This window comes from Lissotriton helveticus, chromosome 8 (assembly GCF_964261635.1).
Source record: "Lissotriton helveticus chromosome 8, aLisHel1.1, whole genome shotgun sequence".
Lineage (NCBI taxonomy): Eukaryota > Metazoa > Chordata > Amphibia > Caudata > Salamandridae > Lissotriton > Lissotriton helveticus.
The window spans coordinates 281187400-281212848 of NC_136069.1; the positions used below are offsets into that span (position 1 = coordinate 281187400).

Here is a 25449-nt window from a genome sequence, read left to right on the forward strand (position 1 = left end):
CTTCACTCCACAGTCAGTCTGCTTATTACCATTGTGCAGCTCCTCCATGTGGGACTGGCAAACAGTCTGCTTCTTCCATGACTTAGCCGAGTCTCCCCACTCTCCAGCCGCTAAGTTGCTATATGAAGGGGGGGCCCTAGAAAGCCCGGCAGCAAAATGGCCTCTCTCACGCGAGACACTGCCAACTGAAGCCATCAATCACCCAATTATCCGTTAAAAAACCAGGACATTGGAACCTGCAACACCCGATACTGAATCCTGCTGTGTTGGAAAACTGGTACATCCCTGAGCTTTACCCAGGAGGACCCTGGCTAAGGACGGCTGTCATTTGTCCGCACGGCTGAGGGAAGGGCTTGAGTCGGGGAGCAGGCTCCAGGCTGCCGTGCAGACCAGAATTTATGCTGGTGGACCCCTCCTCCTCACTTCTCTCCCCTCCTCACTTTCCCCCCTGGAGCGGCCCACTTCGGCTATGCAGGAGCAGCGCTGAGAGCAGACTGAGCTTAGGATGGCTGAGCAAATTTGGAGGCGACTGGGTATCAACCTGCCCTACCCCCTGCTTACCTGCCCAGGGGTGTTGTCGGCTTGTGGACCGCCTGCGGGTGTGCTGTTGCCAGGAGTCACTGGGTGAGCTCCAGTGGATCGCGACTGCCCAGTAGCGAGGTGGCCGCTTGTGCCGGAGCCGTCTGTGACCGAACGGGCCCTCTGTGGTTGGGGGGGATACATTCAGGTGGGTCGTGTGCGGCTGGGCCTTGGTGCGTTGCTGTCTGCCTATGCCTAGATCTCCCCTAGCGTGAGCACGCGGGCTGCCGCACAGCTCCCCGCGGCGGCCTGCAACTTCGGCCCTGTGCTTTGGAAGGGGAGAGGCCCTGACACTTCTGTGATGACCTCATTGGGCCATAAGGCAGTTCTCTAGTGACAACGCTGGTGTGACCACCTGGATTGCTTGTCGCAGGCACTGACTTCTATCGGCCCTGTGAGATACTGTCATTAGTGGTTCTCATCCTGGGGATACTCATCAATAGTCAGAATCTATGAATAATCCCCGCCCATTTGCGGGATCCCGGAGCATAAAGAAAATACATATATATATATATATATATATATATATATATATATATATATACACCTATATATGCATATGTGAAAACATATATAAATGGCTTTTTTCACTAACGCAACGCGTCATGTGATCAAGTCGTTGTTGACTGGATGTTTTGAAGAATATATATATCAAGGCCGGGGTAACCTGGTCGAAACGCGTCATGTTGGAAGAAAATAAATTTGCACTTTAAAATATATATATGGAAGGGCGATGAAGAGAGTGCTAGAATGTTTATTTCAGATCTGAATATGAATTCAGTTAACCTAAAATTCACCTCGAACATCAGTAGGGATCATGTAGACTTTCTAGACGTTAAAGTTTTCTCTAAGAATAACAAACTTTCTACGACCCTTCATAGAAAAGCAACAGCAGGGAACTCTACCATACATATGAGTAGCGCCCATCCACGTCATGTCATCGATAATATACTTTATGGCGAACTACTTCGCCTCAAACGAATCTGCAGCAGCGAGGAGGAATTTAGCAAATGCTCTTCTGAAGCAGTTGCCAGATTCAAAGCCAGAGGCTACAATGGTAAAATACTAAAGAAGGCAATCGATAAAACTAAGCAAAGAACGAGAGAATCACTGTTCTTACCTAAATCTCCTGTAAATACGTCAGAAACTGAGGCCTCTAGTTGTAACATCAGGTTCATTACGGCGTTCAGTTGCCAAGACAGAAATATTAGAGCAATACTGACCAAAAGCTGGCCCATACTTATGACAGATAATGTTTTGTCATCTCAACTCCCCAACAATCCCATTGTTACATTTCGAAGAGGTCCCTCCATGAGAACTTTGGTGTCCAAACCTTTCCCTGAATTGCCGGCAAGCACTTCTTGGTTCAAACCCCGGATTGGGTTCTTTAAGTGTTCAAGTTGCAGAGCTTGCAAGTTTGGGATAAACACCACCCATTACAGTACTCCATTCAGTACGGTTCCGTTGTCTATCAAAGGCAATTATAACTGTAAAACGGAATATGCTGTATATGTTCTGGGGTGTACCAGTGGTCTGAGATATGTTGGCAGCACCAGGCTACAGGTGCACGCCAGGATATTGCAGCATATTCGTGCAATTGTCAACAATGACAGTTCCTACCCTGTCGCGAGACACTTTAAAAGTACACATAATAATAACTTACAGTGTCTGACATATTTTGTACTTACTTCTGTACCAAAACCTAGAAGGGGAGGTGACAGGGACAAATTGCTTAGACAACTTGAATCCAGGATGATACTGGAGTTGGACAGTAAGGTCCCCAATGGACTTAATACTACGGAGGACCTTTACCATTTTCTATAGGGCTCTATGGAAGATGGGGGGATGGCGTTATCTGAGAAGTAATCTAGAGCAGATTCATTGTACATATTATTCCCTGTTTTTTGAGCCTCTCTTACCCACAGTATCTGTATTCTGTGACATTATGTATTTTCATGAATTATCACAATTATCTTGTTCTTTTAGAAAAACCATATATTTGTTTCTTTTTCACAAAGGGATAATATAGTATTGGTTTATTAAATCCAGCTATACAGGTATTTTTGACTTTCCTATGGTATACCTTGTGTGTTTCCCATATTTGGTAGGATTGCCACTATTTCTATTCAATTATTATATCATAGGGTTGTTCAGGCTTTATAGTAACATGGGGCTGCCATCGAATATAGATGTCCCCAAGAGTTATAATCAATTGATTATCAATTTTCAATTTGTCCAACACTTGATCACATAAGATTTACATTGTATGAATTAACCTGTTTACATTGCGATATTTTGCACATTCCACTTATGGAAGTAATAGTTCACAGGAATTATTGTATTTATACTGCTATGCGATAGTTTGCACATTTATTTTTTGCTGCTATACATTCATACTGTGTATGTTTTTTGACTTATCAAGGGTGGTCTACATGAAGTCCGTTTTTACCCGGAGTCATTTTAGGCATTTATGCAGTTATATACATTACTTGTTGAAAAGTATATAATAAGAAACAAATGCGTTTGAATAGTGGTACTAAATTATATATGTATTTATATGATTTTTCTATAGGTATATGGGATTACTCTTTTCATATGGTATTATGTTCACTTTCATAGTGTCTTTTATGTTTATTAGTCACATGGTGTACCTCACAGCATATAAGAATAAGGCATTTGTATTTGAATTTATTGTGATCAAGGGCATCCGCCCGAAACGCGTCATACTGCCGTTTGCCGTTCTGAAACTGGTGCAATAAAACATCTTGCCTTATTTTTGGACTCGCTGGTCTTTGTTCGCCACTGGTTGGAGGTTCAAGATCGTGTGTTTGGATCTATATTACCTACTGGCGATAGCCAGTAGGTATATATAGTTAGGATTGTTTTCCATAGGGAAATCGCAACATTCTATTGGGAATAACTTTGGCGCCGATTGAGGAATCTTCCTGAAATTTTCCTTAACTTTGCCTCGCGGCGCTCCGCTCATTCCCTGAAAGTGTGGGGCGGATTCGTCAAGTGGGGGTCGAGATAAAAGAGGGGTCCCAAAACGTGTTTTCCCCATGTTAATTTCCATAGGGCGGTTGGACTCACTTTTAGCCCGAACGGCTGAATGGTTTTCCACCAAACTTGGCAAAATTGTAGGGACTGGTAGCCCGATGTGCCTTTGCTATGTCGCAAGATAGGTGCTCCAGTGGTTTTTATGAAAATTAACTTTGAAAAAATATATATTGGGCTACATTGGGCTATATATATGTTAGAGCCCAAATGTAGCCCAATGTAGCCCAATGTAGCCCAAGGATGGCCACCAGAGACAAAAAAAACAAATGTAGCCCAAATATCAGCCAGATGTAGCCCAACTGTAGCCCAGTGACAGAATGTCCCAGAGTGTTCTAAAGAACAACTAGAGCGCTAACAGTCTTACTTATGACAAAAGTATGGCACACCTGAAGTCATCTTGATTGGAATAAAGTGTTAACACTTAAAACATTTAATTTGCAAAGGAACAAAATGAGGGGGTTCATTTTGCCATAGAAATTATGATTAGTGCTGAAGAAAGAAAAAGTAGGGCACATTTTGAGTGACTTCTCAAATCCTCTTATATTTCATTAAAAAAATTCTGATATGCAGTCTCCCAAGATGGCCACCAGAGACAAAAGAGCCCAAATGTAGCCCAAATATCAGCCAGATGTAGCCCAAGTATAGCCCAATGACAGAATGTCCCAGAGTGTTCTAAAGAACAACTAGAACGCTAACAGTCTTACTTATGACAAAAGTATGGCACACCTGAAGTCATCTTGATTGGAATAAAGTGGTAACACTTAATACATTTAATTTGAAAAGGAACAAAATGAGGGGTTTCATTTTGCCATCGAGATTTTATATATATATATATTAACTGAAAAAACCATAGGTTACACACCAGTTATAGTTAGCTGGAAATTTTACTCGCATAAAACCATTGAAATTCCCACGTTATAGTTAGTTGGACTCACTATAACTTGCATGTCTGCAATGCACGGATGATGACGTCACATATTACATCACTCATGCATATATTTAAATATTTAAACATTACTCGCTAATGTATGTATTCACTAAGATACACTTAATAAGCCAGTTAACCAATCAATTTTTTTTTTTTAAACACTGAAAAAACCATAGGTTTCAGGCCTTATATAGTTAGGAATTAGCATTTAAAAAACCTTTGAAATTCACTGAAAAAACCATAGGTTTCAGGCCTTATATAGTTAGGAATCAGCATTTAAAAAACTCATGGTCATGGTCAGTGATGTCACTGACCATGTCATGAATGATCTAATATGTGACATCATCAACAGTGGATTGCGGGTGCGCGAAATATAGTTAGTACAACTAACTATATAGGAGCAATTTAATTGGTTTTGTATGAGTAAAATGTCCAGCTAACTATAACACCACTAAAACTTATAGTTTTTTGAGTGAATTTCAAAGGTTTTTTAAAAACTAATTCCTAACTATATAACTCCTGAAACCTATGGTTTTTTCAGTGAATTTCAAAGGTTTTTTTAAATGCTAATTCCTAACTATATAAGGCCTGAAGCCTATGGTTTTTTCAGTGAATATATATATATACACAATGGCCAAAATGCTGACAATGACATAGATTTGTATGGAATTCCTATACTCTTCCCAACCCCTAAGGAGGAAAGGGAGCAGTAAACATTTGTCATACAACAATGCTTTATTGCCATAGAGAACCCTGTAATTGCAGGCATTTGCGAGTAGAGTGTAAAGAAAACTGACACCTTGCCTTTAAGGCATTAGAGTAGGGGTACCGTGCCCTTAAGGCCCTGCAGGCGACCCCCTGTTCCCATGATGCACCACAGGTGGCAGTTAAGTAAGTTCTTTTTTCCGGCTCCTTCTGAGAGGATCCTGGAGCTTGAGCTCTTCAGTTTTTTTACTTAAACTGAATTTTGAAGAGAATTTTTAGAAAATTCAACGTTTTGTAGTTCCTAAAGGGTTCTGCTACTGTTTTTGTGGACTTCCACTGATTTTTTTCCAGTCAGAATGCCAGCTTTATTTAGGAAGTGTCCTTCCTGTGACAAGAAAACGGCACTGGCAGACCACACTCGGTGTGTATTGTGTGTCTTCCATCTACACACAATCCTGACCAGTGCTACCATTGTCAGAAGTTCTCCAGAAGAACCTTGCGCGACAGAGAACGGATAAAACTCCATGCTCTGCTGGAAAAGGACAAGAGTCATCAGGTGGGTGGCCATGGAGGCCCCATGACATCGTCTTATTTATTTATTTATTTATTTTTTAAACTTGTAAGGCGCAGCAGCTACCCAAAAAGGGTTTCCCGGCGCGAGACACAGCACAGAAGGATGGCATGGGGTTCGCAGGGTCGTGCTTGTTATTGCTCGAACAACCAGGTTTTGATGTTTTTTCTGAACCTAGCGTAGTTTTCCTCTTTGCGAATATAGGGAGTGAGTGCGTTCCAGAGAGTAGGTCCTGGGTATGAAAAGGATCTGCCTCCCATTCTTGAGAGTTTGAACCTAGGCACACAAAAGTTGGCTGCTGATTGTGACCCTAGGTTGCGTTTGGGAGTGTAAGGATGGGCTAGTGCTAGTAGATATTTTGGTGCAGTGCCCGCTTTTATCCTGAACATATAGCTCAGGGCTTTAAATCTAATCCGGTTTTCTACCCTGAGCCAATGCAGGTCACTTAAGTGATTCGAGACCCTGGCGGTTTTAGGAATTCTACACAGCAGCCTGGCAACTGAGTTCTTGACAAGCTGCTGCCGCCGTACTACAGCTTTATTAGAGCCCAGGTACAGGATGTTACCGTAGTCAAGCCGAGATGTAATCAGGGCATTGACTACGGTTTTTTGGGTGGAGATGGGCAGCATCCAGAGGATTTTCTTAAGCCACTTCATGATGGTGAAACATAGGCCAACGACTTTGCTGGCCTGTTGTTTCATGGAGAGGGAGCTATCCACGATGACCCCCAGGTTGCGTACCTGGGTGGCTGGTACTGGGAGGTTTCCCATCTGGGAAGGCCAGTGGGAGGGGTTCCACAGGTCCTGTTGTTTCCCCAGAAGGAGAAACTCCGTTTTTTCTCCGTTAAGTTTCTGCTGGTTTCTAGTCATCCAGCTGAAAATGTTGTGGAGACCTATTTTGAGGGGAGACAGGGATGATGGGCTGGATTCAGACAGAGAGAAGATGATCTGTGAGTCATCAGCGTAGGTCCTGAGGGCGAGTCCTGATCTGTCCGCCAGGTCGGCCAGAGGTCTAAGATATAGATTAAAGAACAGTGGGCTCAGAATAGAGCCCTGGGGCACTCCGTGTGGGGCACTGAACACTCCGGAACATGCTGAAGAAGATGTAATTTGGAACGTCCGTTGATTCAGAAAAGACCTGATCCACTCAAGTGCCACCCCACAGATTCCATTTTTTCTTAACGTGGTTAGTTACTTTTCGTGCGATATGGTGTCAAAGGCTGCACTCAAGTCTAATAGAATGAGGGCAACCGTTTGACCGTCGTCAAGGAGTTTCCGGATGTTTTCGGTGACTCCCAACAGAGCAGTTTCTGTGGAGAAACCGGCTCGAAATCGTGATTGAGACGGATGGAGGAGAATTTTCTTCAGTGAACTGGGTTAAGACCGAGTGGACATGTCTTTCCAGTAATTTCGAAAAGGCAGGGAGCAGAGATATAGGTCTATAGTTTGGCAATATTTCGGGGTTTGCTGTGGGCTTCTTCAGCAGTGGGCTTATCATGGCATGTTTCCAAAGTGCGGGAACTGTAAAAAAATTCAAAGGAGGAATTTAACATGTCGACAATGATTTCAAGAGAAAAGGCATCCAGTTGTTTTAGTACATTGATGGGAATAGGGTCACGAGGGGAGCCAGATTTAATGGTCTTGAGAATGGCCTTCAGTGTGTCTATCGTAATGGGAGGCCAGTATTCTAGGGTATTCTTAACTGCGGGGACATACTCCGTATCTGCCTGCGAGGTAGTATCATTTATATTGCTATTGATATGATTAATTAGTTTACCAATTTTGTCGGTGATAAATTCAGCAAGATCCTGTCATTGTCGTTCATTTAGCGAACGGGCAGTTGCTGTGGTTTGCGCACCTGCTAATTCCTTAACCGTGTTGAACAGAGTTTTAGGTCTGTTTGTTGCTTCCATAATGGTGTTGGATACATACAGGGCTCGAGCTTTCGTGCAAGCTGTATGGTATATGTTTCTGGCGTTTTGATATCTCACCTTTTTGTCAGGTGCATAGTCTTACCGCCACTGTCTCTCTAATGCCTTGCATTTCGTTTTTTCAGTTTTTAATGAGTCATTGTACCAAGGGGCTGTGGGGCGGTGGCTATTTCCCTTTGTGTGAGGGGTGGGTAGGCAGGAGTCAGCGGCGTCACTGAGCCACTGTTGTGTTGCTTTTGCCAAGTCTTCCATGTTTTGGCCTTTTTTGGGGGGGTTTTCCGCAGAGTACCTTATTGAATTGTACAATGTCAAGTGTTCTCCAGTTTTTCCTTGACGTGGCTGGAAAAACAGGCTGCACGGAAGTAAGGGTTGGTAGTTTAAGACTAAATTTTATTAAGTAGACGGTCTGACCAACATTTGGGGGTGGTATCGTGCCATACCAATTCGGTAAGATTAGTAATTATAGGGTCGAGTAGGTGTCCCGCCTTATGAGTGGGTCCGGAATTTAGTAGTCTAATGTTTAAAGCTGTCAGGTCTTCTAACAAAGCAAGAAAGCAAACAAGGGCAAAAGCGGCGACGCTCCCCTTCTCCTGATCCCAGGAAGAGAAAGGGGAGAAGAGATTCACTGTCTGTCGCAGTCGCTGTCAAAGAGGCCCAGACACTCTTCAGAAACACCATCTCGATGTCGAGAGTCTCCGCCGCATCCAAGTAAGTTGGCGTCGAGGCACCACACTTCGTGCTCGAAGTCTGTGGCTGCTGAGAAGAACAAATCTCCGTCGATGTCGAGGCTTCCGTCGATGTCGAGACACTCTCCGCCACCCTCAAAAGGGGTCAACGTCGAGAGTAATGACGGCTGACATATCACCGCCGGCTGGCGTGCCGCCGTCGAGAGAGTCGTCTAGGAGATAGTCGTCGATACGGCGCCAGAGAGAGTCGCCGTCAACATGACGTAGTGAGAGATCGCCGTCGACACATCGTCAGGGCAAATCGCCGTCGACTCGCCGTCATACCAGATCGACGTCGAGATCACCAACTCGACGCCAAAGGTCGCCGTCGAGGTCACCTCATCGTCGTGGACGATCGACGTCGAGACCATTGTGACCCCACTCAACACCGATGGTGACTCAGACATCATAGCACTCGACGTCGAGAGAAGAGGTCACAGGGATTGCGGAGTCCCCGAGACAGTCAGATCCTGGGTCCAGAGCATCGTCAGGAGACCGGTCATCGTCCCCAGGACTGTACATTGTGGAGCTCTTGCCAGAAGTATCCCCCAAACCTATGAAGGGGGAATCCCACAGTTTGTCTCCTCGTCGTCCGCAAGATGCAGTATCTGGTGGTCGCAGTAGTCCGGACTCTGATTACTCCCGCACGTACTCACCATCTGGTCCAAGGACGAGCACTCCGGCTAGACCTTCGAAATCTCCCCCTAGGAGACCAAGATCACCTTCCAGACCAAGGGTACCTTCCAGGCCAAGATCGCCTTCCAGACGTCGGTCTAGGTCCATGGGTCGTCCCAGTCATCATAACTTGTCCTATAAGAGAAGGCGCACAAGATCACCTATATGGTCTTCGTCTACAAGGTCTACGGTCCGGGACTACTCTCCGACCTCCTCCTCCACTCCACCATCACCGGTGTCACCCATAGATGACATTCCGACATTTACGGATGTTCTGGGAAGGGGTGCTAAGAAACTCAACATCTCTTTGCATACCCCGGTGGTCGCCACGTCTGTCATCTTTGATACCCTGCATCACCGGACAGCTCCTAGACCGCTGTTACCACTGGTGCCTGGATTCCTGGAACCAGCTATGACCACCTTTCTCACTCCTGCGACGGTGGGTTCTGTACCATCCAGAATCGCCAAAAAATACAAGGCTCCAGCAGAGGACCCCTTGTTCCTCAGGGCGGACCCACCAGCTAATTCGGTCATTGTGGCGGCAGCCATGAAATCTCATACTTCGTCCATCTCATCCTCGGTGCCTCCTGAGAAGGTTAGCAAACAAATGGACTCGTATGGGAGGAAGATGTGCAACACTTCTGCGTCATACATGAAGGTTGCCAGTGCCTCTGCCCTTCTCGGGAGATATGATAGATCTCTTTGGGACTCTCTCACACGTTTCACCGAGTAGCTTCCCAAGGAAGACCGGCAGGATTTCACCGAAATCCTACAGGAAGGAGGGCTTGTGGTAAATCAAGTAATAAGTGCTGCAGCGGATGCTTCCGATCTCGCCACTCATGGATACTCACATGGAGTCTGCTCACGACGCTCGGCTTGGCTGCGCCTCACAGGCCTCAAGCCTGATGCTCAGAAGAAAATGCTGAATCTTCCTTTAAATGGTTCATCTTTGTTTGGGGCTCACGCTGATGACCAGATGGCTAAGATGAAGGCTGAGCTGGACACTGTCAAGGCTGTGGGTCTTGAGAAATGCAAGGAGTTTAAAAAGCGCTTCCGTCAGGGCGACAAGCGTTCGTACCAACAGAGGGTTCAAACCCCTCAGTGGTCCGGTAGAGGTAGAGGCAATAACAACAAGCAGCAGTCCACCTCCATGCAGCCTCCCAAACCCTGAGTTGTTGCTTCCTCCTCAACCGTTCGCCACTCCGGTGGGAGGGAGTGTAGCGTGTCACCTGGAAGAGTGGAAAACTATAACAAAGGATAAATGGGTGCTGAGTATTGTGCAGCATGGTTACTTGCAGAGATTCAAGTCTCCCCCTCCGCAAGTGCCCCCACAACTCAAGCGCCTCCCTCATATTCAGACTCAACTGAACGAAGTCTCTCTCCTTCTCACAAAAAAGGCCATAGAGGAGATCCCTCCCATCCAAAGAAAGCAGGGAGTATACTCCCGCGACTTCCTAGTCCAAAATCGAGGAGTAGCCAAAGAGTACAGACCTATCCTCATCTTACGCCTGCTGAACAGGTTTATCAGAAAAGAAAAATGATGTATGCTAGCCCAGCACCAAATCTTTCCGCACCTTCACCAGGGAAACTGGATGTGAGCCATCGACCTGCAGGACGCTTACTTTCATATACCTCTCTCAGTAAAGCATAGAAAATTTCTCAGGTTTCAGATAGACCGTCACCGCTACCAGTATTGAGTGCTACCGTTCAGCCTCAAATCCGCCCCTCGGACATTCTCCAAGTGCATGATGGTGGTTGCTGCCTTCCTCCGCAGGCGGAAGATCTTAGTCAATCCCTACCTAGACGACTGGCTCCTAAAAAGCTCCACCCCTGTTTTGCTGCAGAGTCATCTCTCGTTCTGCCTGAAACTGATGCATTCTTTGGGGTTGCAGGTCAACTACAAAAAGTAAGTACTTAATCCCACCCAACGAATTCACTATCTGGGCGCCTCCCTGGACACTGCAGAGGCAACCGTGTGTCCTTCTAAGGAGAGGTTATCATCAATGCTTCTGAAGTGCAGCATCTTGCTAGACACCCAAAGCCCTACAGCCAGACAAGTGTCGTCACTACTGGGAGCGATGGCCTCATGCATCTACATTGTGCCGAATGCACGACTTCACATGAGACCTCTACAGTAGGCACTCGAGGACCAATGGTCTCAGAGATCAGGCCTCTGGGAAGATCAAGTCTCTCTCCACCAAAGTGCCAGAGACTCCATCAGATGGTGGATGAAACGCTCTCATCTACTGCAAGGAGTCCCGTTTCACCAGTCACCTCCATCACAAACAGTGGTCAAAGATGCCTCAATGCTTGGCTGGGGTGCTCACATGGACCAGCTTCAGGTACAAGGTCTCTGGTCCGAAGTAGAAAGAAGCTACCATATCAACTTCTTGGAGCTTCGGGCTGTCCATCTGGCGATCAAGTCCCTCAACCCTTCACTGCACACTAACCACATCCAAGTTCAGACAGACAACACAACAACAATGTTCTATCTGAACAAACAAGGAGTCACCAGGTCACGAGTTCTGTCTCTGGAAGCTCAATCCATTTGGCGCTGGCTTCTGGCGATTGGTCTCTCCATCGTGGCAGTTCACCTCCCAGGTAACCTGAATGTTCAGGCGGACGGCCTAAGCAGAGACTTCGTAGAAGCGCACGACTGGGTGCTCAACAAAGACGTAACACAAGAGGTATTTTGGCAATGGGGAGTACCAGACATAGATCTGTTCGCAGACGCGGCAAACGCAAAATGCCCCGTCTTTGCGTCCAGGTTCCCCCAGCAGGTCTCAGACATTGCTGTAAGCTTTTCCTCCCCTGCCTCTGATCCCGGCGGTGATGCAGAAATTCTACAGAACCAACACCAGAATGATCCTGATAGCGCCGGAGTGGCCGAGCCTGTGGTGGTACCCGATCTCCTCCAGCTGTCGGAGGTTCCTCACCGGAGACTGCCCTGCCGCCCAGACTTGCTGACCAAGGACGGGGGGAGGGTGTTTCACCCCAACCTTCCTTCCCTTCGATTGACGGCATGGCTCCTGAGGTCATCCAATATGGCCACCTAGACCTTTCATCTGACTGCATGAACATTCTTAAAGAGGCAAAGAGGCCCTCTACTAGAAAGTCTTATGCTTTCAAGTGTAAGAGATTTTACATTTGGTGTATGCACAATTCTCTTGATCCAATCCAGGGTCAGGAGAAGGTTATCCTCCCATACTTATTGCATTTGGCAAAGTCAAGCTTGAAGTACCCCTCCATCAAGGTTCACTTAGCGGCAATAACAGCTTATAGGAAGTCTCCTTCTCAGACCTGTTTCTTCCTTATGCATGTGGTCAAAGATTTCTTAGAAGGCCTTAAGAAAGTGTTTCCACCAGTGAAGGTTCCTTCTCCGCCCTGGGAGCTTAACATCGTGCTTACCAAATTGATGGGTGCTCCTTTTGAGCCTATCCATAAGGCGTCTTTGCAGCACTTGACCTGGAAAGCTGCCTTTTTGGTAGCTATCACCTCAGCCCGCAGGGTGAGCGAGATACAGGCCCTATGTTGCAAGGAACCGTACACAGTGTTTCATGCCAATAGAGTGGTGTTGAGAACACATCCAGGCTTCACCCCCAAAGGTGGTCTCGGATTTCCATATCAATCAGACCATCACTCTGCCGACTTTCTTCCCTCAACCAACTACTCCCCCGGAGAGGTCTGACCTCCGGAGGGTTTTGAAATTTTACCTGGCTAAAACGCTTCCACTTAGAAAGTCAGACCGGCTTTTTGTTAATTATGTGACCACTAATACCGGTCTGTCGGCTTCAAAAAGGTCTGTCTCAAGAAGGATCGTCTCCTGTATAGCTTTGTCTTACCAATTAGCTAACAAAGTTTTGCAGGGCTAACCTCATGCACATTCCACTAGAGGGAAAGCTTCTACTACAGCTCTCCTTCGCAACATTCCATTATCTGAGATTTGTAAGGCGGCTACGTGGCGTTTAGTGCATACCTTTACACACCATTACTGCCTGGATTCAGATGCACAGGCCGATGCTCATGTAGGGCAGGCCTCTCTAAGGAATTTGTTTGCATAACTAGATGATGTGATTCATGTTTTTTGCTGTATACTTGATTGCTCGTCCACGAGACTTAGGGTATGGGCTTGCTAATCTATTCATAAATTATGACTATTGATGAGTATCCCCTGGATGAGAAGGATTAGTTACTTACCTGTAATCCTAGTTCTCATCCAGGGGTATACTCATCAAAGTCATTAGCTCCCACCCACCTCCCCGGACAAGCATTACTACATTGTTTGATGTTTATGGATTTACTCAGGTGAATATACACCTTCAAAAAGAACTGACCCAAGTGCCACTTGTGGTGCATCGTGGGAGCAGGGGGTCGCCTGAAGGGCCTTAAAGTCACGGTACCTCTACTCCAATGCCTTAAAGTCAAGGTGTCAGTTTTCTTTGTTTTCTTTACACTCTACTGCAACCTACTGGCAAATGCCTGCAATTACAGGTTTCTCTATGGCAATAAAGCATTGTTGTATGACAAATGTTTACTGCTCTCTTTCTTCCTTAGGGGTTGGGAGAGTATGGGTATACCGTACAAACCTATGTAATTTTCAGCATTTTCAGCATTTTGGCCATTGTGGAAATATTTTAGGCTGCATATATATATGTTTTTCACATATATTCATATATGGGTGGGGATTATTCATAGCTTATAAATTTGATGAGTATATCCCTGGATGAGAACTAGAATTACATGTAAGTAACTAATCCATCGCTCACTGTTGTGGTCCAGACTGCTTGTGTCCCCCGGGATCTGGGTGTGGCATGGCCATATAAGCCGCACCCACTCTACTTGGAATCAGCTCCTCGTGAGTGTAACCACTGACAGAGGATAGCTTGAATTGGAGGCAGCACATGCACAGAGCGCTTTACAATATGATGGGAGGAAGAACATAAATGCAATATCAACATCCGGTAGAGAGAGAAAAAAAAAGACTGGAATGGTCGCAGAATGCGGGGCAATTACGCCCAGGAGGGTAATACAATAAGCAGGTGTACACGGGCAACGAGGGAGGGGGGCGGGGGGGGTCACAGTGTGCATTAAAGAAGAGCAGTTACAAATGGCGGGTACCATGATAGTGGGAACAATGTCAACGAGCAAGTGAGCCTATCCCTCCATAGTGTAAGCATTTGTTCATTTGGAATTGTTTAGCTTCCAATTTGAAAGCCTTTGTTGAAGAGATTCTGCGTACTTCCGGTGGAAGAGAATTCCATATCTTTGGGGCAGCGCCGGAGAAAGCTCGGTTACAAGTTCTTTTTTTTTTTTTAAGGATGAGTGGTTTGAAGAGGAAGGTATATAGTTGAGAAAGATCAGGAGTGAAATGTTGTCATGCTTGATAGGCCGAAAATGTGCCCTATGTTTAAGCTTCTCTAAGAATTTGGACAGTTCTTTGAGAGCCATCCTCTGTAGCAGTCACTGTTGAAAGAAAAACTCTAGGTTCCGATCTTCTATTTTTTCCAGCATGCCCACTGTGTTGGTGTGGTTTCATCAAGGCCTACTTTTATCACATTCAACCTTGTTTTCCAAGGACATCAGTCAGTTATTTAGGTGTTCCATTTGATGCTTTAGAGAGGACAGTTCACAAACAAGGCACGGTATGCAAAGTTTCACTTGTAGGACACAACCCAAACAGTTACCAAAGTAATAATGCATCGGGTTGACATAGACTACCATTGTGTCGATGTTAATTTCTAGGACAGTGCTAGAGTTGTAGATGGCCTAGAGAATGTTGGTTAAGTAATGTGTATCCTCTTTCGGGGCCACCATTCCAGTGGGTGGGATTGCTAGCATGCCCATGAACATAGCATAGCTGTCCCTTGTCTTTTGGACTTGTGAGATCTCTGGTTTTCAGCAATGGTATCAAAAGGCAGCAACTCATCCAGTCTAGAAATGGGCTGTAGGCTATTTGATGACCAGTGCAGTAATGTTTTACAAGGACTCTAGACGTAGAAGGGCATTGGTGTTCCAGGGTGCCATACCCACAAATTGATATAGGAATTCAACAGCAGCTTCCAGATCAGGCAAAGGATCATCGTTTTCAGAGAATGACATGGCTCCATGATATGGCGCACATATGCAATCTGTTCATTTGCCAGCAATACTTTTATGCAACAGGAGGCAACACCTATATAGGTGGCATGCTGAGTCCCTTCCCTTGAGTGTGAGAAGTTGGGGACTTACCTGCAGCGTGGGGGCATAACTCTGTCCGGGGTCTTTCTTGTGCCAGTCACCGACGAACTTGCTCCTGTCCTCATCCCTCCCGCCGCCGCAGCCCACAGCCATCAGCGGCCGCAGTGTGGAGGGGGAGGCATTACAGACCACAACTCCCAGACGCCCTAGCGGCACCGGAAGCCGCAGCACGCCATTTCCGCGCCAGGAGGCGCACAAAAAGGGTCTCAACACCCGCATCGCGGGACCGCGCGCGGGCTAAGCCCGGGCAAAGGGCGGGCCCTCTGTGGCCCTCAGAGGCACGAAGAGGCCGGGACGAGCCCCCCCACTTGGCCCCAACGAAGGTGGAGGTATTGGGTTTCCCTTTCATTAATCCTTGTCATTGAACTCTCTTTTATTGTTTTCCTCACAACATGTCTATCTGGGAGGAGTTAAATGCCTTGTGTGGTACGAATTACGCCCAGGATGTGTCTACCCCCCCTATAGTGAGTGGAGATCCTGACACGCAAAAAGACAATGAAACTGGGAAATCACCTAACGCTAAATTAACGTGCACAAGCCATTCATCATCTCCTTTCAATCCACCTTTAAATTTGCCGGTTGAGACCGTGAACATAATACCAGACTTAGTATCACCTCTTCATTTGACCTTACTGGCCCAGATAGAGCAACTTTTAGTATCTGCTTTAACACCCTTGGTCACAAAAATCGACGCCCTGGGAGACAGGCTGACCATTATCGAAAAAACAGTACTAAGGACCTACACCCCAACTGAAAATAATGCTACACCCACCTACCCCATCTACCCCAGTAAAAATGAAAAGCTTAAGCCTATGACACGTATAACAAGTACGAAAGCGCAAACTCTTGAACCTTTAATGCCGATACCCAATCCAAGAAGCCGGAGTAGTACCCTTAACTCTGTACCTGTACCTCTTAGAGTTCCCAGGATAGCACCCCGGATCAATTTACCACCGGAAGCCGCTCCTTATGTGGCTGTTCTCTCCGGGGTCCCAGCACCCAGGCAGAGTAAATTGGAAATCCACCAAGACTTGTTACACAAAACCATCTCCTGGCTACAACATAACAGACCATTGCCATCTGGACTGGATGGTGGTATCTTGAGTGTTAGGAGGGTGGGGTGGCTAGGCATGTCACCCAAAGACATTCCGGGCGACTTGATTTTAATTAAATTCAAGAGAGTGAATATTGTCCCCTACTTGCGATTTTCTCTGCCCAAAGAGGGAGATGGCCCCATTTCCATCTGGGACCTGCATGATTTCTATCCTGGCCCTCGATCCAATCTTCCCAAAACGCAATTGACATTGGACCACAATTCCTGGTGAAAGGGACTCCAAAGTATTTAGTCCCACTAATCCATCTACCCTTTCTGATTTTGCACGTACACTGTCAAATTGATTTTTAGTTGTTTCAATAGTTGGACTCTTCTATTCTGTATATGTTCCGTTGAGTCAATTATACATGTATGCATTTTTTTTTTTTTGTGCTGCTTTTATGGTTTAAACATAATGAACCGAATAAAGCTAATTTGAATTTGAGAAGTTGGCCTGGCATATGCTGCCCACTATTCTAGTGGGCACCATGCACCAGTCCAAATGACCCTTATTGATGGTAGGTTTAAAGACAACCTTATAGAAAGCTATTCTAGTGATAGCTGTGGAGAGCAGCCTTCAGGCTAAGTCTTGAAGGAATGTAAAGCAGCTTGTTTTACCAGTATATAATCTCATGAATGACCAAATGAAAGGAGATCCACACCAGGTATATATATAAAATATATGTATTTATTCTAAACACATCCCTCTAGTCTCTTTATGAGGCTATAGACAACAGTACATTCAGTAAACTTATTTAGCACACAGTAAATTAGCACAATATACGTTGAGCCCTAGGGGCGTACCAAACCATATATTAAGAAAGTGGTATAAGAACCACGACTGACATAGATACAAGGGCTAGAGCCTTTATAATCGCTGGGGCCACCAAGAACCACCCAAGGTAGTGACACAGAGGACCCACAGGGGACGCGTGCAGTGTCTAAACACAGCCGCAAATCACCATTAACTTCTATGGGGAAAGTCGCGGTTGGAATTTTAAAGATTAAGGACACTTGGAAGGGGACTTGGAGCAAACCCCTTTAGAACTAGGCAGTTCTAGAGTCAATACCCACGGGAGCACCGAAGTACTTGAGTTACCTCACCCAGGCAAGCCGGATTCATAGGTGTCTTTTTTTGTCGGGTTTTGTCGTCGTTTTCAATGGCGATCTGCTGCAAAGTGCTTCTGGCGACCAAGTCGAAAGTGTCCGGGTGGATCGGAGAGCTGAAGAACCTGAAAGCAGAGGGGTCAGAGTCTGGGTCACTAGCCAGTGACCAGGAAGGTGATGAGAAGATGCCAACCGATGTCTGGTGATATCAGGTGAAGAAGGTGAAGCTTGACTCTTCAGCCACGAGGACCAGGAGGCGTTGAGGACGGCCAGGAGCTGGATTCGCGCTGTCCCACTGTTGCAGGGATTCTGCTCCTACACAGAACTGTGCACAGAGACCCAGGACCTCAGTGAATTGTGATGGCCCAAAAAACTCACCTCAGTACCTAGAAACCCTAACCCTCCAGCATCAGTTTCACATTAGCTCTTCGACCTATAGCAAAGGAACCAATGATTAGACTACCCAGAACTTGCAACTTAGGTTATACTCCGGAATGGTGGGGAAGCAAGAACACTCTTTGGTTATTCTCTCATACCAGTCCAAAACAGGAGTAAACAAGCATTTGTAATGCAATAGGTCTCGCATTTATGAGAGTTTGAGCTATTGGCATTGTAAATGACAATGCCTTTTATTTATGTTTTGGTTTTTAAAATATATGTGGGTCCCTGCCGGCCTTTCCGCACCAAAACTCTGCAAAGAGCCCACTCACAACAGGAAGAGTGATAAGCGCCAGGGGCACCACAAAGAGAAACTAATAAATGACAATGCCTACATGAATAACCATCTCGCCTTTGGGACATTATATATATTCAGCAATGCAGCACATTAGCCTGGGGGCTGAAACATCTACTGTTGTTTAACATGGAGGGAAAGTAAGCACCAAACTGTGTGACACGCCAGGTATGGAAACACACAGAGAGAAATATTGCCTTTTAGCGGGAAATGGTATAGTCCAAGGGTTCTGCAAGGAACGCTAAAGGCTTATGAGCCACGGGCATACCCTAATTTTCTCTTAGCAGAGCACCAGCACTGGAAATCCAAGAAGAAAGGGGAGGAATGTTTGTAGAAGTTCTGAAGTCATCTCATATTGGAAACAGTGCACTTTATGAGGACAATACCAGCCCATTTTTTTACATACCACCCACCGTAGCAGTCCGGTCAGGTTGAAGGCATTGCATTAGTACATCAATACCCAGAGACCACTATATTTTAGAGAGTTTAGAGCCACCTGGTTAATCGGTCTATAAAACCTGCGGATTTACATGTGAGGATTTACTAATGAAGGTCTACTATGGTCTCAGGTGCACTGCTAAAGATGCAGACGCCTTTCAGAACATGCTTTAGGCTCAAAGACATTGGTGAAATATTTGAATTTTAAAATACAGCAATAATCAGGGTTCAGTGGTCACCTCAGACCTCTGTGCCCAGGTGCAACTGCACCTGCTGCATCACTTGGAGCTATGCCCCTGGGCGTGGCTGCCCATTATTGACGCCCATGGGGAACGTACCGCGGCATATGCGAGTAAATCAACGGCAATAAGGCACGAGGTTACCCTTGAAAACAAACTCACCACTTACAATTCCACTCGTGACCCTTTACTAGCAACCCTTTTACAATGCTGTATGGACTGAAGAGCTGAACTTTGGTTGTTCCTGTTATTTCAGTGGGTGAATTGTACCACCCTCACGGAAAGCGCCATGTCTTATCCTGGGTGACGGATGGCGCTTTGGAGCCGGACCAGAGCGGAATGGGCAGAGAATTACCTCAGCATGTGAAGGGTAGAAGTGCGTTTACTCATCTCCCCAAAAAATACATAAGGAAAGCTGTAAAAAAAACTTGGTGATTTAAGCGCGAGCCTGCTGTGGTACCAGAGAGGCAGAACAACCGGTCACCACGGAGAATCATAAGACTGCAAGTAAACAAACACCACAAATTTCCAGTCATGAAGAATTGCCCGGGCAGCCTTGAATACATGCCTCTGTCAGCAGCGCCATTAATTGGTGGAAAGGTGTTCTTCTTGTCTGAAAAATAGAGATTTGAGGAGGATTGTGCCTGGGGGAAGGATCGGTTGTTTCAAGCAACGGCTGTAAACATCTTCAACAGCCTGGATTCACAAGTGCAGCCCTTGCAGGGCTGACTCAGGCTTTTATCCTCCGAGAGCCGTCCAATCTGTAAGACTCATTGTGTAAAGAGCCTCATATAAAATTCCCCTGAAAGATCACCAGTACATACCGAATGGTGCATCAGTTACTAAAACTCGTAAATGCTAAAGGTGGGAAGGGCAGCCAGGCAGGAGAGATTATTAAAAAAAAAAATAGCACGGGCGCTGTGTTTATTAAAGAAAACAGGGTGCGCGCCTCCTGCTGTGGGCTGAGATGGCACAGTATGCGGCAGCAGAAAGCATCAATTAAAACAAACACAAGTGTTCTCCCACAATTCTGAATGGGGGTGGGTTGTAGCCTAATGCAGCCGCTGGTGATCCGGAGAGATGACACGGGATAGGGAAGGGAGGGGGTGAAGGGCCGGAGTCATTGTTGCCGACGACCACCTTTGGGCTGAGAGCCGAGATTGAAAGGGAAGGGAGGCCGGAGATGAGAGTTGTAAAAAAATAAATAAACAAAACGCTCCGGCTGGCGTGTTTATTAAAGAAGAAAAAGGGCACGTGCCTCCTGCTGTCGGCTGAGATGGCACAGTGTGCACCTTAGGAGAGGGTGTTAAGGAGGACCTGAGCATGCAACTGCACAAGAAGCACACACTTTAGTTACTTTAAGAACGGTATTTATTCGTATTGTGCGTTGTCCCCTTCCAGCCGTGTAATCTTGCTGTACTGTGTGTCAGGACCATTAAACTGCCAACTAGTTGCATGGCGAGGTGGCAGAATAGCTTTGAGGGGAATAAAATAGCTCAATAGTTAGGGTACCCAATGTAGTTAGGTTTCCTATCTGTGCCCAACAGGTAGTCCACCTGACAGGGCAAATAATGCCTTCATCCTTCACAAGCTCTCTAGCGAAACATGACACAACTGCATACTAGCAACGCGTGTAAATTAGTGCTTATTGTGTTTATGGAGTGAGCTTTATAAACATTACTACATGGGACATGATGGCAATTAGGGAGAAATAAGAGTGGGCCATGAAAACCCTCTTTTCAGGGAAGGGACAGGTAACAATCATCACACAGCATTGGTAGTGAGGGCCACGACAGTACACGAATGGGCCTGACGCCAGGAGCGCTCGTCTGCCAGAAGGAACTTCTTATATTAAAAACATTCTGTAAACTAAAGCGGCGTACTATTCTATAATACACAAATGCGTGGTTCCATTTATTTGAAATAAACATCAAAGAATACTAATATGGCTATTTAAAATGCGACAAACGTTCGGCTTTAATGTGCATAGCAGAGGTGCATTGAAAGAATTGTCTACTGAAGACGTCACTGCCTTTCATGCTATTTATGAAATGGTTTTCACCCCAGCCAGATTTAACGGGCATACTTACAGTAGCTGTAGGTAAGTGCACTTCTAATGCTCAAACACCAATTTTTAGCAGATGATTCCGAGATAAAGTTCAGAATAATGTTTCACTCTAAAGACATAGTTGTTTTCAACTATCTTCTAATAGCTGTGCAAGTATCATTGGTGCATTTTGTCAAGTAAAACGAATTGCATATCTCAGGATGTATTTCATACTGAGTTCCATTAGTTTGAAAGCGAGGGAGGCCAAAGTAGCAGCGCTGTCACTTCTTGTGCAATGTGACATGACTGAGTTTTAGGGGACACGCAAGTACTCCGAGTCCAAATGAAAGGGTCATGGCAGTGCGTATCCACGCAGTCACTATGTAGCACGGGCCCCCTCCAGGAGCGCCTCCTTGGCTGACATACCTACCTGACTGATGAAACCAGAAATGCCAGCCACCCTTCTTTCAAGCAATTAAACCAGTGCATGTGAAGGGTCATAAAACTGAAAGGGTCCTTGAAGCTGAAACTCCATTTCATTACATACCAGTTCAAACAGAACAAGGCATAGGAAGGCGAAAGACGTGGCTCATTCAAGAAGCGCGGCCACGCTAATTAACAAGTATCATCCGATCTGCACTCAAGTGGCGCCCCAGAACCTAGAGAAGACCTAACAAGAAATTGTCGGATGGGAAATGGTGATCACTTTCGTGGCCGCTTTGATGTTCTCAGTGGCCGCACAGCTCACTGAGAACATCAAAGCGGCTGCGAAAGTGATCACGCAGGCTGACAAATGGTGCGCGCGCCCGGCGCACATGCACTGTACCCGATCCGCCTGCAGCCTTTGGGAGCACTTTCAGAAGCCCCACTAAATATCTTGCAAAGCATCGCTTACGCGATAGCTAGGAGAGACCTAAAAAGAGACACAGGAAAGGTTAAAATATTTATTTTAACAACGCGCTCTAAGATGCAGTATCTTTGCTAACATAAGCAGACATATGATTAGAAATAATATGATCAGCATTGTTACAATTCCATAAAACACATAAGGAGAAATCATATTACTATGATGGTGAAAACAGGTCTTATAGCGCCTAGTATATCACCCTCTCTAGCTAAGAACTATGTTTAATAAAATATAGAAGGTCTCTTAGGCTTGTGTGGGGAACCCCATACCTCTAAGATCAGCAGGAGTAAATCACAAGTGCCTGAAATCATGCCTACAGTGCAATATTAAAGGCACCAGAATCTCCGTTGGCTTGCAGCTGCATGTATGTTATGTCTAAAACGTGAGCCGATCAGCCCGAACATCAGCTACCTTGTTATGATAACCTTGGAGGCTTTAGCACTCACTGTGCAGACTAGGGTTCGCGATGTAAGTCTAGGGATGCCGAAAACGAGCCTTTGTCATGTGAAGTAATTCGCGCAGCCTAACTTACAACAACAGTTATATGCAGTGTTGTGTGCAAAAGCAGCAAAAGGTAAAATGGCGTTTAAACTTCTAATAAGCCTATGCTAACATAGAAATGTGCGCAACAAGGCCCAGCCCTCACTACACCACAAAGGATGTCGAGTGCTGCGGTGTCGGTTTCCGGATTGGGCCCAACAAGCCTTGGCAACAGCAACCCACACAGAAAGCAGAGATTGCCTTCGGTGCAGACCAGCAAGGTCTGAGGTACTCACCCTTAGGAAGGGAGTCCGGTTAGTCCGGAGCAACCAGGAAAGCCCAAGAAACAGAAGAGTTACCTTTGTGGGGACCCACCAGTCGATGGACCAGGAATCGCGAAGGAGCCTTGAGCGGAAATGCTAGAAGTGGGCCCACGGAACATTCGTGGAGTGTAGGCCCACAATCTTCGGTGCAGATGGTGCTCGGGCTTGGACTACAAGTAGCCCAATGCACAACTTCGGGACAACTCGGGAAGTCGATGCACTAGCAAATGTGCACGGTGTCCAGGAGTTTTGGTCCCACGTCACTTGTGAGGGCAGCGGGTCTCAGCTTTGCTGGGATCTCGTATCGGCCTCTGAGAAGTCTGGAAGTCCGTGTCCTACGTCGCAAATCCGTTGGGATCCGGCGGGACCCTTGGAAATGCAGACCGGCAAGATGCTTCTTTGGTGGCTGTTTGAACAGGGGAGTCACTCCTTGACCCCAAGGGAGATTCTTCCGTCTTCTAGTCTATGTAGAATGTCGAAGTTCCAGTATATATGTTGCAGAGTTTTGTCCATGTGTAATCTGAAGTCCTAAAGCAGTGGTTCCCCAACTTGTTCCCTTGACCTAATTGGCATTTGGCCATGGCTCCCCACCATTTTCTTACCGGTGGGCGGGTATGTAAGCCCGACCTCGGGAGTACTTCCTGTTGTCTTCTGTTAATTAATTGGGATGCAACAAAGAATGAAGGTATTATAATCATATTTGTAACCAAGCAAAAATATAACAGTTGTTTAATAAAAACTTGTTAAGTGAGAAACGAAACATATTCTGTTAATGTGTTGTGTAAAATGTTTGAATTGGTTGTGTTTGTAAATAGGGAGCCAGCGAAGCTTCTTGAGGTGCAGTATGATGTGGGTCGGGCGTGGGAGTTGAGTTTGAGTCTTGCAGCAGTGTTCTGGATGGTCTGGAGTCTGTGAAGGAATTGTTTAGAGATTCCGGCACAGAGAGTTCTTTAGTGGTCCAGCCTGCTGGTGATGAGTGCTTGCATGAAGGTCCGTCTGGTGTTCTGAGGCAACCATTTGAAGCTCTTTAGGTGCACGAGACAGAGAACAGCATGTCCTCAGCGATGAGGCAGCAGGGCCACGTGGAAGCATGACATGCACATAGTAGGCTTCAGTTGGCCTCGGACAGAGGTCAGTGGCTTCTCAGACCTGAAGTAGCAGTCAAACAGAGGATAGTGTGTCCTCAAAATTGAGACTCCGGGCTTTGTGGGAGTATGACCAGCACCGTGGAGGCCACAGACAGAGGTCAGTGGGATCTCAGAGCTGAGGCCGCAGGGCCTTGTGGAAGCAAGACATGCGGAGAGGAGGCCTCAGACTTGAGGCTGCAGTCGAGGAGTGTGTGTCCTCAGAGCTGAAGCAGCAGAGCCTCGTAAAAGTATAATGAATATCGAGGAGTCCTAAGTCTGAGGTCAGTGGGTTCTCAGACCAAAGGCTGCATTCAGATGACAGTGTGTCTTCACAGTAGAGGAGAGTGAGACAACAAATTAACTGGGAGGGCCGAGCTAGAGGGGAATCAAGAGTGGGCTCTAACATCCTGCGCACAAGCTGAGTCTGAAAAATATTTGGCATATTACGTCAAGTAACAAACATCATGTTAGAATAGGATTACAATACGTGGTGCTGAACCATAGCATCCAAAACTTCTTCTACCAGGTCATTTCCAATAAATGCTAGCATTGGCAATCTGTGACCTCTAAGCCGCAAACCTAATATGGCTGAGATGGCGCCAATCTTCCATGGAGTATTTGTCAAGCCCGCGAACGACGGGCACCATTTTGGGTGCATTGAGACAGCAGCCTAGTTTTTAAGGCTAAACACTACCTCTGCTGTTTTAAGTGCATGGAGTCTTTATTTTATTTATGTTTTAATTATTTGCGTATTTTAGGGCCCTTTGACAATTCCCTGCTGTGGATTGAGGATCAGGGTTTGCTTACCTGTCCCATAAATTACCTTTACTATTTTTTTGGGGGGGGATGCAAGCACCCTGCCCTGCTTCTTGTAATGGCAGCGGCAAGAGTAACTTTTCTCTTGTCGCCATCTAATCATATTGTTAGTCCGCAGCCTCCAGTTTATGCTCGCAAACTGGCTGTGGTCAATGGCATCTAAAATCTTCCTCATCCAGTGGGAGGCCTTCATTTTTAAAATTTGTAATCTGCAGACCAAGTGCCCGGACCTTCGTAGAATAAAATGACCAATATATACGAACATTTAACCTCTTAGAAATACACTAACACGTGCTTGCTCCTTATGTAACATTCATTTCTTAGAAACTACTTAACAGATGGACACAAAACAAACAAATTAAATGCAGCATGAAAATATAAAGAATGCGGGTGATACAGGTGTAAAATGGGGGTTGGGCAGAAGATCGGCATGGTATTTGATTAATAATTCATGATAATCAAATGCCATGCCGATCTTCTGCCCAATCGCCGTTTTACACCCGTTATCACCTGCATTCGTTTTAGTGTAAAAAGGTAGGCTCCACGGAGCTCGTTAACCAAATCAGACAAAAGAAGCCAATTAGCCAATGCCTTCTCTCTGGCAGCTTTAACGAGCTCCGTGGAGCCTGCTATTTTACACTAAAAATAATGCAGGTGATACAGGTGTAAAACGGAGGTTGGGCAGAAGATCGGCATGGCATTTGATGTGACAGGAAACTTATTGTCCAGGCC

General features: G+C 46.0%; 1 protein-coding gene across 1 annotated transcript in view; it reads left to right on the forward strand.

The window, feature by feature from the left end:
- Positions 1-25449, forward strand: part of CUL5 (cullin 5) — a 778902-nt gene that overhangs the window by 131609 nt on the left and 621844 nt on the right. The gene's annotated exons all lie outside the window — the stretch shown is intronic.